The following is a 13,117-nucleotide window of genomic DNA, read 5'->3' as shown; positions in this document are numbered from 1 at the left end:
GACCTTGGGATGGTGATTTATCAGGGTATTCTGAAATTTTTGTGAGGGAGTACTACGGGTACTATACCTTATGCGTTTGTTGTGACGAAGCTTTGTGTGACAGTTGATGTTCATTGGTCAGCACACGAGCAGCTCCAAATTCCGAGTGCTTCGATTAATAGCACCACTTTGGCTACGATGCAAGAGTGGGATGGAGGCAAGCCTTATTTGAAGGGGCTTGGATATTCTTTTGACCATCTTCCTGATGGGAGGCCAGCTGCTGAGGCATCTCAGTGGAGCAGGACTGCATGGAGATCTTAGTTAGGCGAGGAGGCTGGTCTATCGCACCAGGAGCAGACGTTGGAGTTGGTATGAGCATGACACAATATAGGCGTCTAGAGAGGAGGATGGATGCGATGCATGACATCCATAGTCAGTTTGCACGTGATCTCACCCAGGCACTAGGGACTGCATTCAGAGCCAGAGGAGTTGACATCCAGTGGCCAATATATGGTGAGGACTCCGTGTATCCACCTCCAGACATGCCTGACACTCCACCCGTTAGGGGTGAGGATCCTGATTCCGAGTAGGTATGCCTGATTCCTTACTATTACCTTCATTGAGGACAGTGAACATTTTAAGTTTGGGGGTAGTAGTTGAAGGAATATATTTTGTGTGAGTCGCATATAGTTTGTATATTCATGATAGTTTAGTTTAGTACATATAGTTGCATATTTTTCCATGTAGTGGTTTTTTATTTTTGTATTTTTTATGATAGTTTGTTCATATAGTTCATGCATTTGCATAATAACATGATCCCTTAGATGATTTTTCCCGATTGATTTATGATATTGATGCTAGTGTAGTGATGTCGTATTTAGTGATATTAAGTCTTGTCGAATTGATTTGCATGCTAGAGATAATTGTATTTCACTAAGTCTTATAGGTTGCTTGAGTGTTAGATCATGATCATTGTTTGTCGAAGTTTAATCACTTGTTTATATTTATATTTAGGATATTCTCTTAATGATAAAATAACATGGATTTTTAAAAATTGGAGAAAATTGGATTTAATTGCTAGTTGTTGTGGCTAGGTGTCAAATGGCTAGTAGCCAGCTCATTTTATATGAGTAGTCTAGGGTTGAACGAGATGGAGCGAAACGCACTCGTTCAGAAATTTGTGAAAAGAAAAAGAAAAAAAAGAGAAAAAAAATAAGTGTTATGTATAATTGATCACGAGTGGGCTCTTTAGTATCCGAGTTATTAAGTTATTAGGGGACTTTGTGCCTAGTGACCTAAGGCTTTTATAGTTTGGGATCCGCTAACCTAACGCTCATTATATGGGTACTATCGTATAAGTCTTTTGTGGACCTCACTCATTGCACAGTCAAATAAACATATTTGTGATGTTTAAGTGTTGTGACTAAAAGTGTGAATCCATATAGAACTCCAATATAAGAATTGAAGTGTTATAGGTTATTTTGAGTCTAGCTTTTATTTTATTTATAACCTTGTGATTGCTTTGATGAGTAGTGAGTCATGATTATTGATCTAGTTGTGATAGTATATCTGAAAGCAGTTGCATACATGCACGTCTCTGGTTTGTAAGTTGATTTGTAAGGTTTCACTACTAGAAAAATGCCCTTAGACATCGATTATAAACCGATGTCTTTTTTTTAAAACCGATGTCTTCGCATGTGTAGAGAAAGGTAGAGGTCTTTAACATCGGTTTTTAGCTGATGTTAAAGATGTACATAGACATCGGTTTTTTTAGAAAACTGATGTATAATTAGCCCTTTTTTGAATAAAATGTTAAAACTAGATTGTCAAAAACGGTATTTAGGAGGTTAAATAGAACTTTAAACATATAATAGAGAAGCACTTTTAATTGATAGACATCAGATTCTTAAACAAATCGATGTCTTAGTCCGTATTTTACATCGGTTCATTTGCTAAACCGGTGTTAGACATGCATTATAACATCAGTTTTGTTTGAGGAAGCGATGTGAAACTTCTACTTTAACATCGGTTTTCTTTCATTTTAATTTTATATACTTACACAAAGCGATGTGTTTTAGCATTGTAGACATCGTTTTCTTTCCAATAATTCGATTTCTTTTGTTGGTTTAGACATCATTTTTAGTTTGAGTAGGTGATGTGTTTTTAGTTGATTCACATCAGTTTTATAACAAGAACAGATGTTTTAGTTCTTATTTTTTAAAAAATAAGCCTGTGCATTTGTGCATAAACACAGAAAAAGCAAAAAAAAATACCAAATGAACATCCAACAAACAACCAAATTATATACTAAATCAACTTGCATGTCTACAACCAAAATCCAACCACATTCTCCGATAACCAACATCTAACCATTCCGACTTCCAACAAACAACCAACATCCATATCTACAACCAAAAACCAATCCACCCATCCATATTCATCTCCATATTCCAACTAAAATTTATACAACTTAATATACGTCTAAAATTTACCAACATAAGAGACCACTAAAGTTTGTAAAAGCATATGGTTCCCTTATTAGTTTGCAAAAATCAAGTCGTTAAAAACTTCATATCAACTCTTGGATATATTATGCAGCCTCCATTCGCACCTCGTCAAGCTCGTCCATCGTATAAAATAAACGGGTCTTGGTCGCCCACTAATTTTTAATAAACGTGATAAGGAATTTGCACATGAATTATGTAGAACTGTTTATTTTAATAGTTAACACGTGAATTATATATACCTTGGTTCTAAATGTCATTTCTCTATCCGAAATGATTTCTTTCATATATCCAGAATAACACACTTTAATGTGCTTTTATTGTGTGCACTCATCCACTCTTCCTCTTCTCTGATCCATCTTAGCATCCTGCAAATGTAAGATTTCGTAAAAATATTTTTCAAAGCTTCTTTGGCCTTGAGGGCATTTGAACAATTGAGCTCCATAGATGAAAAAAAGATTAAGGCTGCAGCAGTTGAAACATATTATAAACATGCAACTTGCACCAACCTTTCTTGTAGATAAGTGGAATTTGAAAAGTACATTGGAGCCTCGATAGAAACTAAGAGAAAATAAGGAACTCTTTGGGATTCTCTATTTCTACGGAGACGCTGGTAGATGTGGGTGCCTGGAATGTTTCCCAAGGCAGCAGTATTTGGCCTAGTGACATGCAATAGGATTTTGAAAACCGAAACTCCAACCTAATATATGTGTAGAAGATTTTATATAAATTGACTAAGGAGTTTGATTGAAATTGTATTTTTCCCAGTCTATTTAATTTAAAGATTTTCCTCCTATATGGAAACAACTTACTGCAATAGCAAGACCAAGATGAACTGCGATGAACAAAACACCAAAGAAGGAACATAAGCAAGTGAAGAAATCAATTTTGTCAACTTTCCATAATTTTAATGCAGCCTCATAGTCTATCAGCCCGATCACAGCAGTTATGATAATAGCTCCCAAGATGACATTGGGAGTATAATGAAACAGTGGCATAGAAACAACAAAGTGATTAGCACTATCGTCGACAGTATTATATTTGAAACCACTGTTTGTGCTCCAGCATTGTAATTTACAGCAGACCAAGAAAAGGATCCTGCAGTATTAGTTATCTTAACAATTAACATACTCTTACGCCAAAGTACAGCCTTGACAATAAAAAAAATGTAAATTGTATTGATAATCATTACCTGCAGTAACATAACATGAGATATTATGAGATATTTACAAGATATATATTAAAAGATAAAGTGTCCAATATGTTATACATTAAAAGACATATATTATGAGATATTTACAAGATCATTTCATTAGAGAAAACAGTAAACTACAAACTTGTAATATTTCTTACAGTTTTAACCATAGGAAGCTTTGATTTGAGACAGAAGACTATTAGGGTTGAGAGAATAACAGATGTTAATGGGTAAACTGCCGAGACCCAGAAAAGCTTTTTATTTCTCATGCTCTGCAATAAACAACCAATACTGAAATATTTCAGGACATGAGAATAAAGCAGTAAAATTTTCCAAAGACAGCATGCAACCACTTACCACTTTTCTTGTTGTTAGTAATAAGAGCAGGAAACTAGCCCCCAGAATAATGGTTTGCCAAGACCACTACAATATTAGATGAGATAATATATAAAGAAAGGCCCAAGTAAACTGAAGAACTTCCTTTTTACTTATCAATATTCATTTTAAGATAGCTTCTAACCTCGTCTGTTCGTTGAAAAACAGAGGTCAGTACCGGAACAATTTGCATCTTATTTGTGAAATGAACTATTCCGAGAAGCCCTTTAAGTTGTTGTAGTGATACTATGATTGCTGCACCAGCCATGAATCCAACAAGAGTTGCCTTTGATAGAAAGTCAATTACAAATCCTAACCTGTCACATACTTTTATTAACAGGAGATCCAAGGTGTAGTGCTTATCATTTGTGCACACATGACTTATGAATTTACATTTTTCTCAATGACTGCAAATCGTTATCAACAAACCACGGTTGTGCAAGTTATCTCACTACATACCTTAACTTAACTGTATGTTAAAAATAATGATGTCATAATTAAATCATTTTGACACTAAATGTATGCTTCTGAAGCCAGGAATACAACAGAAAAAATTAGCAACCATAAAATAATCCCTATCTTTTATCACCCAATAATATTAGATTCTTGTGGGGAATAACTCTTTTCCCACTCTATTAACATTACTATAGATTTCCTAAAATTTCATTATTCTTTTCTACTTTCTTACCAAATACTGTACCAGACTAGCAGCAGTTTAAGCTTGTTCATAAGGACATGCATATAATTACCTTAGCAGACCAAGACCAGCCTAAAACACTGTATCGAAGAAAGTTGCAGTAAAAGCCAGTTGAAGATAAAAAAATTGGATGATCAGTATACGAAACCTCCTCACCAAGCATGGTTCCCATCACTAAAGATGCTATGGAAACTGGACCTTCAGCTAAATGTCTGGAACTCCCAAGAACAAAATATATCAAGGATGGGACAAAACTCGAGTCTGTAAAAAATTAGTAATGGTATTAAAATCAAGAATCATAATTAGTATTTAATTAATTAGTCCATTGTTGTCGCAATCTTAAGAATTAAGCCAATCATAATAAAGAGTGTAAAAAATTAATAATTAGTAGAGGTTATTATGACTTACAAAGACCAACAATAGGCAAATTTGCAAGTTTTGCATAGCAAATACCCTGCACAACAAAACAACAGAGTTATATTTTTCCAAGCATAGTCAACAATTTCTAAACAAAACCAAACCCAGCTCCAGAGACCTAAAATAAAACTCGAAAAAACATGAAATAAAAAAACAAACTCGATTAAAATCAAAACTTAAAATTTGAAATTAAATTCGAAAAAACATACTTTACACACACTAATCGAGTAGTCCAGACTTCCTTCAACGCTCTTCAGCACCAATCGACCTCGATTGATGAATTAATCGAGTTTATCAATTCATATAAATTTTAGGGGTTTTAGGTTAAAGAGAGTGAGTGAGAAGAGAGACAGTGAGAGATGAGAGAGAAGAAAGATAAGACATAGAGAAGAGAGAATGAGAGAATGAGAGAGAGAGAAGAAAGAATGAGAGAGCTGAGAGAGAGAGAGAGAAGAGAGAATGAGAGAGCTAAGAGAGAGAGAAAATGGGGGAAACTGTTTTGGTTAATGGGGGGAAACTGAAAATAAAAAATTTGGTTAAGGGGGAATTTTTTGGTGTATTCACGGGGAAAAGAAAGAAGTCGGCGTTTTTTTTATAAAAATGATTATAGACATCGGTTGGTTTAGATACTGATGTCTTACAACACCTTTAACATCGGTTTTAGAACAACCGATGTTAAACTATTTCTAGTAGAGTTTGATTGATCTTTATGCGAATAACTGCATTGTTGAGATGTTGCTTGTTGATTGGTTTAGTTATTCTATGGGGATCGTTGTATTCATTTAGTTGCATTCATGTATTTTTATTTCTTGTTCTTTGAGTCTGTTTATGCTTGTCCTCAAGCATAATAAAAGTACTTAATGAAGTTAGAATCCCATGTTTGTGTCATAAATTATTCAACTCTCTTAAATCTCTTTAGTTAATGTTCTCTAGTATAATTCTCAATAGTTAATCGTAGTATAATCAAAACCCAAATTGTTATTCATCTTAGCATTGAATAATAGCCATATCATTGTTGCATAAGCGCATAAATCACATAGTTAATTTAACCAGTCTCTGTGGGAATGAACTTAAGATAATTCTATATTACTTGCGATCGCGTATACTTGCGTGAATTATTAGCGTGTGCTTAGCGACTAACAGAGATTGTTAGTGTTTGTGCCCTCGAGACAACACTATTATGTTTATATTATGAAACATTTGGATTATTAATTATGATTCTATGGATTATTCTTTAGTAATTTGTTATATCTTTATTTTTTGCGATAAAATGTTAGATTAATAAATGTCTTTCGAATATGATATATAAATCAGTATCTCTAAGTACGTGACTTAGAAATGAGATTATGAGAATAGTATTGATTTTCCCAAAGGTCCCTAGTCAAGTATTATTGTTAAGGGATGATAATAAATACGTTGAGACTAATGTGTTTGTCGACTGATGATGACATCTCACTGATCATAGGTATGGTGATACTAAAGTCAAAACACAGGAATGTGTATTAAATATATAGTGCTGGATTGACCCGTTTTGAGATACTACATGTTTAAAGTGTCATAAGTTAATTCACTGTGGTAATGATGTATTGGGCCTTTGAACTGAAATCATTATATTTCTATACGAGAATTAATGTACTTTGATACTATTGAAAGTTATCCTTGACCGGGTGATAATAAAAGTAGACATCGGGTATATTATGAATCGTAAGAGAAATATGAATGATCTAGATGTGATTTAGCCCTCCTATATTAAAGGAGTGATATTATTGGCCTCTTGATTGAGTAAGACTAAAAAATGCATGGTCGTGCTCAAATAATGATTTGTTTAATAGTTTACTCATTAATCAAGGAAAGAAGGATTAAACATTAAAAGATAATGACACAATGCATGCCTCGAGTTTGATCTATAATATAAGGCTAAAGGGATTATATTATATTTTACATTATTCACGAAAGGTTTAATAAAATCACCAATTATTATTATTACTTGGGGAGCAATGATGTATTACTAGATGCCACTCATGGTTTATAATTTTATTGTTAGAAAATAAAATTATTGCCAACATAATAATAACATAAAGGGTCACACATAAAGAACGTTTAAAACAGAGTGTTATTTAAATTATGAATTTAAATATTTTATTGTTAATTCGAATTTAATTATATAATTAATTAAGTGAGACTTGATTATATATATATATATATTAAAATTCGAATTTAATAATAATATAAACCCAAAATCAGAATGGGTGCTTTTAGAAGCCCATTAAGATTAGGGTTAGGCCCAAATCCTCTCTCCCTATATATACATTAAGATGTATATTTTTAGGGTTTGGTTGACACATCACATTTTTTAGAAAACCCTAGCAGCTCTACATCTTAGAGAGGCTAGAGAGAGAGAGAGAATAGAGGCAACCAAATCGGCTGGTACCTGCTCCAGTGATCGTTGGACGATCGGGCGTTCGTCTGGATACCTTGGAGAGCAGATCTTCTAAAGGAGGGCTGCCGTGTTGGTTCATCAAGATCTGTACATTCATCACAATCAGAAGGAAAGCTTTATTAAGTCAAACATCTAATCTCCGAATTTAATGTCTTGTTTCGCATGGATCCTGCGTTTGGGGTTTCGTTTTTCATATTTATTTTGATTTTTCCGCCGCATTTATGTCATGAATCCCAACATTTTCTGTAGATCTTCAAGCTTTTTATTATTCCCAATTTCTGTCAGATTTGCAGCATCCCTTAGAATTAAAGCATCAGCAACATATTTATTAGCTTTTGATATCCCAAGCCACTTGTTCTACCAGATCTTCTAGACTGAGAGTTGCCACTATAGATCTTGTTTATAGTCTCAGAAGAATCTCTTACTGGTGCAGGCTTTTTGCTTCCCCATAGTAACTTTTTCTTTTCTTCTATGGTCAATTCTGGCATATCAGAGTATAAATTTTGTGAATCAGGATTTGTGAAATCAGCTTTATTTGACTTGAGTTGTCAACAACTTGAGTAGTATCAGTGGTTATGACTGGTTGAGCTTCAGCAATTATTTCTTCATCAACTTGAGCATTGTTAGAGATTGGTATCAGTTGTAATTTCTCAGCCCAATCAGCTCCATGAATCATCTTTCTTTTCTTGTGAAACTGATTGGCCTCTTCTTCTTGAATCTTTTCTTCCTCAGCATCGTCATGAGCTACAACTACTAAATAGACTGGATCAATCAGTATTTGGGATTTTGAAATTTTAGATGTTGATTTCTTCTTGTATTTTTCTTTAGTCTTTGGCTTTAATGATACAGACTCGGCAAACTGGAATAATTATTTTTAAATATTTGCTCACTAATTCACATCAGAAGCTCCACCATCATCATACATACCAGTTCTCTATAAAGCGAGAACATGGTCTCTAGAAATTACTACTTAAATTTACCCACTAAATTACTACTTCAATACTATAATTAAAATAATAACCAAAATCATATTTTGATTAAATTCAAATATTATCAGAATATAATAGTCAATCAGGGTTTGACCATTATTAGTATTTAAATAACTATTGTCAGGACTTATCAGTCAACACAAGTTTGACCAATATCATAGATTATTCAGATAATCAGAGTTTATCATGTAGCAACTGGATGAGATTAAATATCAGAATATAAACTCAGTTCAACTTATACATAACAATTAACATGATTCCATGGCATTAGAGTTTAACACTATTATCTGTTAGAAGAAATCGATGATATCAGCATATAAACTATCAGAGTTATTATCAGTATTTGATATCAAATTTTGGCAGAAGGTGATGTCATCAACATTTGTCATCAGCATTGTCATCAGCATTTGCTATCAATCATAATATGCATTTATAATGGTAGACAAAAGAACCTCAACAAACTCCCCACCTCAACCACCATCCAATCAACCTATCAATCATAATATGAGCAGATATGAGGCTATCAAAGGTTCCAAAACTGAAGAGTCATGAATATCCAATATGGAAGGTGAAGATGTCCATGGTGTCTAGAAGCAACAGATCCTGAATATCTGAACATGATTTATGATGGTCCTCAAGGCCAATGAAGGCTAGCTGTGGTCGTTGCTGGCCAAGAAGAAAGATGGTTGATAAGGACAAGAAGGACTATACCCATGGAGATCTTTCATCCATTATTAAGATGCAAAAGTGAGACATAATTCTGCATAGAAGTGTTGATAGTGTTATGTCTAACAGATTTATTGGATGCAAAATTACCAAAGAGATTTGGGAAACTTTGGAAGTCAGGTGTCAAACAACCAGTGCTAATAAGAAGAACAGGAGGGCTATACTATCTCAGAGTATGAACACTTTCACTCAAAATCTGATGTCTTTGACTGAAATCTATGACATATTTTAAAAGCTAATCAATGACTTATCTATGGTTGACAAATAATAGGATTTGGAAGGCTCTAACTTGAAGTTCCTTCTTGCACACCCAGAAAAGTGTGACTTAAAAAGTCACATCAATAAGAGATAATTATGAACTGGATGATATATCTCTAGATGAGATCTATGGCATGCTGAAGACTCATGAACTGGAGATGGAAGCAAAGGAGAAAGAGTAAAGGACCAAGAGCAAGACAGGTTGCCCTTAAGGTTGAAGAGAAGACAAATGAGAGAGTCGGGAGAAAAAAGCCACTCCAAAGGCGAGGCTATGATTGCAAAGTATGATACTGAGTCATCAAACTCTGATTATGACTTAAACTCTGATAGTGAATCACATACTAAAAGTTATCATGACAATAATGAAGACATTGAACAAATGGCATCTCTTTTGGTTAAAATCTTCAAGAAGATGGTCTACAAGAAATTTAAGAAATGGAAGAGGTTTCCAAAAAGGGCTCCAGTTCCTCAAACACTGAAAGATGAATTATTAAAGAAACTATGATGTGAAGGAGTCAAAAGCTGGAAAGTTTGACAAGCAAAGGAAAAGTGCTACAACGTGATTGGAGTACACTTTGCAGCTGACTTTAGAAAGCTAAGGGTAGAGAAAAAACAAGCCTTAATCATTAAGAAAATGAATTGGGATGACACATCATTTGACCGGCCTCAACCCTGGGGTCAGGAGTTGACGTCACGATCAACAACAAACCACAAATATAATACAATCAAACTCTTTATTATTACACAAACACGACCCCCTTACCAAGATCTTTTCCAGTTTTAAGTATGATTTAGGCTACTCATCTATTACAATACCAAATTTATTTAAACAAGTCTGACACAACTATATTATTACAGCAACTCAACAGGACCACATCAGGTCTGTAATAACTACCTCATAGGGCAACCCAATAGAGGAGGAACTGGAATTCTTGCCCTGGTTTATGTTAGTAGGTCTCCTAGGCATCTGCGATATATGTATAAAAATAATTTGCAAGGGTGAGCAATCAATTGCTCAGCATACCATATATGAACAACAGAGTAAACATGTTGTGATAAAGAGTTATAGGAACAGAAGTTGTAAAATCATTCATGAAACAGGTATAAACTAGATATCAACAACTAGCATTCTCTGTAAAACATAATATCAATCATATGTTTATAAATGCCAGAGTCCAATTTTAGCATGCTATTTTCATTTCCAACCATCCGTCTAAAATCAATTCATTCTGTTACATGAACCACAAAACCAAAATCAGATATATACTGGACATTACCAGTGACAGCTGATTAGCTATCCCACACCACAATATATATTTCGAAAAGCCGAAACTAGCTAGGTCTCTGTTAAGTGATGTTGGACTAAGCGTTTAAATAGGGCAGCGCAACCGACTTAGCCTCTTAAGACCACTATGCTGGGTCGGTACGGGCCACTTACGCAACATCATCCAATATCTGATCTATCCAGTTTTTAAAATCCACTTATACCTATCTCTTTTCAAAAATCACTTTTATTACAGCATGATCAAATCATTTCCAATATCATTCACAGTTTAGAGATAGTCATCAGGAGATACGAAACTTAAAACATTCTATTCCAATACAAAATTTAAATCAACAGTTATTCATATATATTACTGAACCACAAAAGATATGGTCAGAGGTACTTGCCTCGCTGAGCTTTATCGACTGAACACTAAGTTGACTTTAGACGGACTTCAACGCTCGGGGCTGTGGACTGGAACCTACATACCGAATACCCTAAATTAGATGATCGGTTTCTACTTGACATATCCTTGCTATCAAATCCAGACTCGTATTTATACGTACTAGTTTAATACACAGAACAACTAGGGTTCACGTTCTCGAAACTTGGCTCGGTATCTAATTTCGGAAAATACGGATGACTGTCGTTTCAAAAAATAGGGTTGTCAAATATTTTGCAAAATATTTCAACCCACGATACTAAAGTAGGTTTTGTAAAATATTTATAAATATATATCTATAAACGTTCGATTGGCTATTCCTAATAATTACTAGATACGTTCCCGTAGTTCTGAATTTAATTTCTCGGAAATCAGGCAACGTTTCCCTCTATTTATCGGGCCTACCAGTCGATTTTAAATCGACGCAATCAACCAAACAATGCAATTTTTCACAGCCAACATTCAATACAACTTAAATAATAATAATCAACTAATTTACATTTCGAAAATAATTTTTACGAAATTTAATCTTTTACAGCCAACATTCAATACAACTTAAATTAATATTTTTAATAAATCATCACAGTCCACCTTCGGCTCGCCAAAGCTCATCGCCAATGACGGCAAAATTCGTTAGTGCCTGATTAATTCGGGTTTCCAAACGAACTTCACCGATAAAATAAATTTTCCCCGGATGAAAGTATCTTTTTTTATTTCACGAATACTAATCAAATATTTCTTGCAAAAGTAATAAAAATTCAATTCAGAATTAACCGAACCAAAGCAACAGACAGGAGCCACCAACATAGGACACCACACGCACTATCGCGCACACATGTACGCTGCATACACACACTGCATACACACACAACCACGCACGATACACACACATATATATATATACATATATACGCATGTATATAATCCAAGCAATCAGAAGCAATAACCAGGCGATGACAATTACCGGAAATAGAAATAGGCGGCCGGAACAAGGAGAAGAAACAGGAACAGTGGAAAACGAAAATAGAGGAAGGGGGAGGGGAGAGAAAGGGAGATTGAAAGAGATTGATTTGGAGAGAGAGACATACAGAGATTCGAGAGAGAAAACCAAGAGATTTGAGAGAGATGGAGGTGAGGGATGGGAGATGGTTAGGGTCTTTTGTTCTTATCTCTTTTTATTATATAAGGCAACACGTAGCTACAAGAATCTGAGAAGCTACCATGCATAATTTAGTTTATAGGAAGTAAACACGTGTAACTGCATCTCCGGGCATCCCCATTTTGTCCCACATTTCGCAATTTAATGAACAATTTGCGGAAAAAATAAATCAAAATAATTCTAAATTAATTTTAAAATTCCCAAAAGAATCGAAAACTAATAAAATAAATTTTTTATAATTTTAAATTTAATATTAGACCCGCGTTTTGTGATTTAACGAACAAAAGTCAGGGTAAATATAAGCCGTAAAATTTCTGAAATAATTTTAAAAATCTCAAATATTCAAATACTAATAAAATATAAGTTTCATAATTTTTAAAAAACTTTTGAATTTAATTTTAAATCTACAATTAAATATAATCAGAAAATCATTTAGGGATAAATAACTGACGAAATATAATTTCTGAATTTTATAAATTCCTATAAATAATTATTGAAATTATAAAGTCATAAAAATAGTTTTAAAGATAATTTCGGTATTTTTGAAAATAAATTTTCAATAAAATCACTTTTACAAGTAAACACAATCTGATAGACTCAGCAATTAATAACACAAATAATTCTCGCGCACCACTGAGTCACACACAATTAATATAAATACAACACATAACT

The 13,117-nt window shown here is 33.9% G+C and overlaps 1 pseudogene; it reads right to left on the bottom strand.

Annotated features, from left to right (window-relative positions):
• Nucleotides 1-2,766: 2,766 nt before the first annotated feature.
• Nucleotides 2,767-8,558, bottom strand: LOC141702902 (putative sulfate transporter 3.4; annotated as a pseudogene).
• Nucleotides 8,559-13,117: the final 4,559 nt, after the last annotated feature.

This window comes from Apium graveolens, unplaced genomic scaffold, assembly GCF_009905375.1.
Source record: "Apium graveolens cultivar Ventura unplaced genomic scaffold, ASM990537v1 ctg5869, whole genome shotgun sequence".
NCBI classification, from domain to species: domain Eukaryota; kingdom Viridiplantae; phylum Streptophyta; class Magnoliopsida; order Apiales; family Apiaceae; genus Apium; species Apium graveolens.
This window is presented reverse-complemented; position numbering and strand designations above follow the sequence as displayed.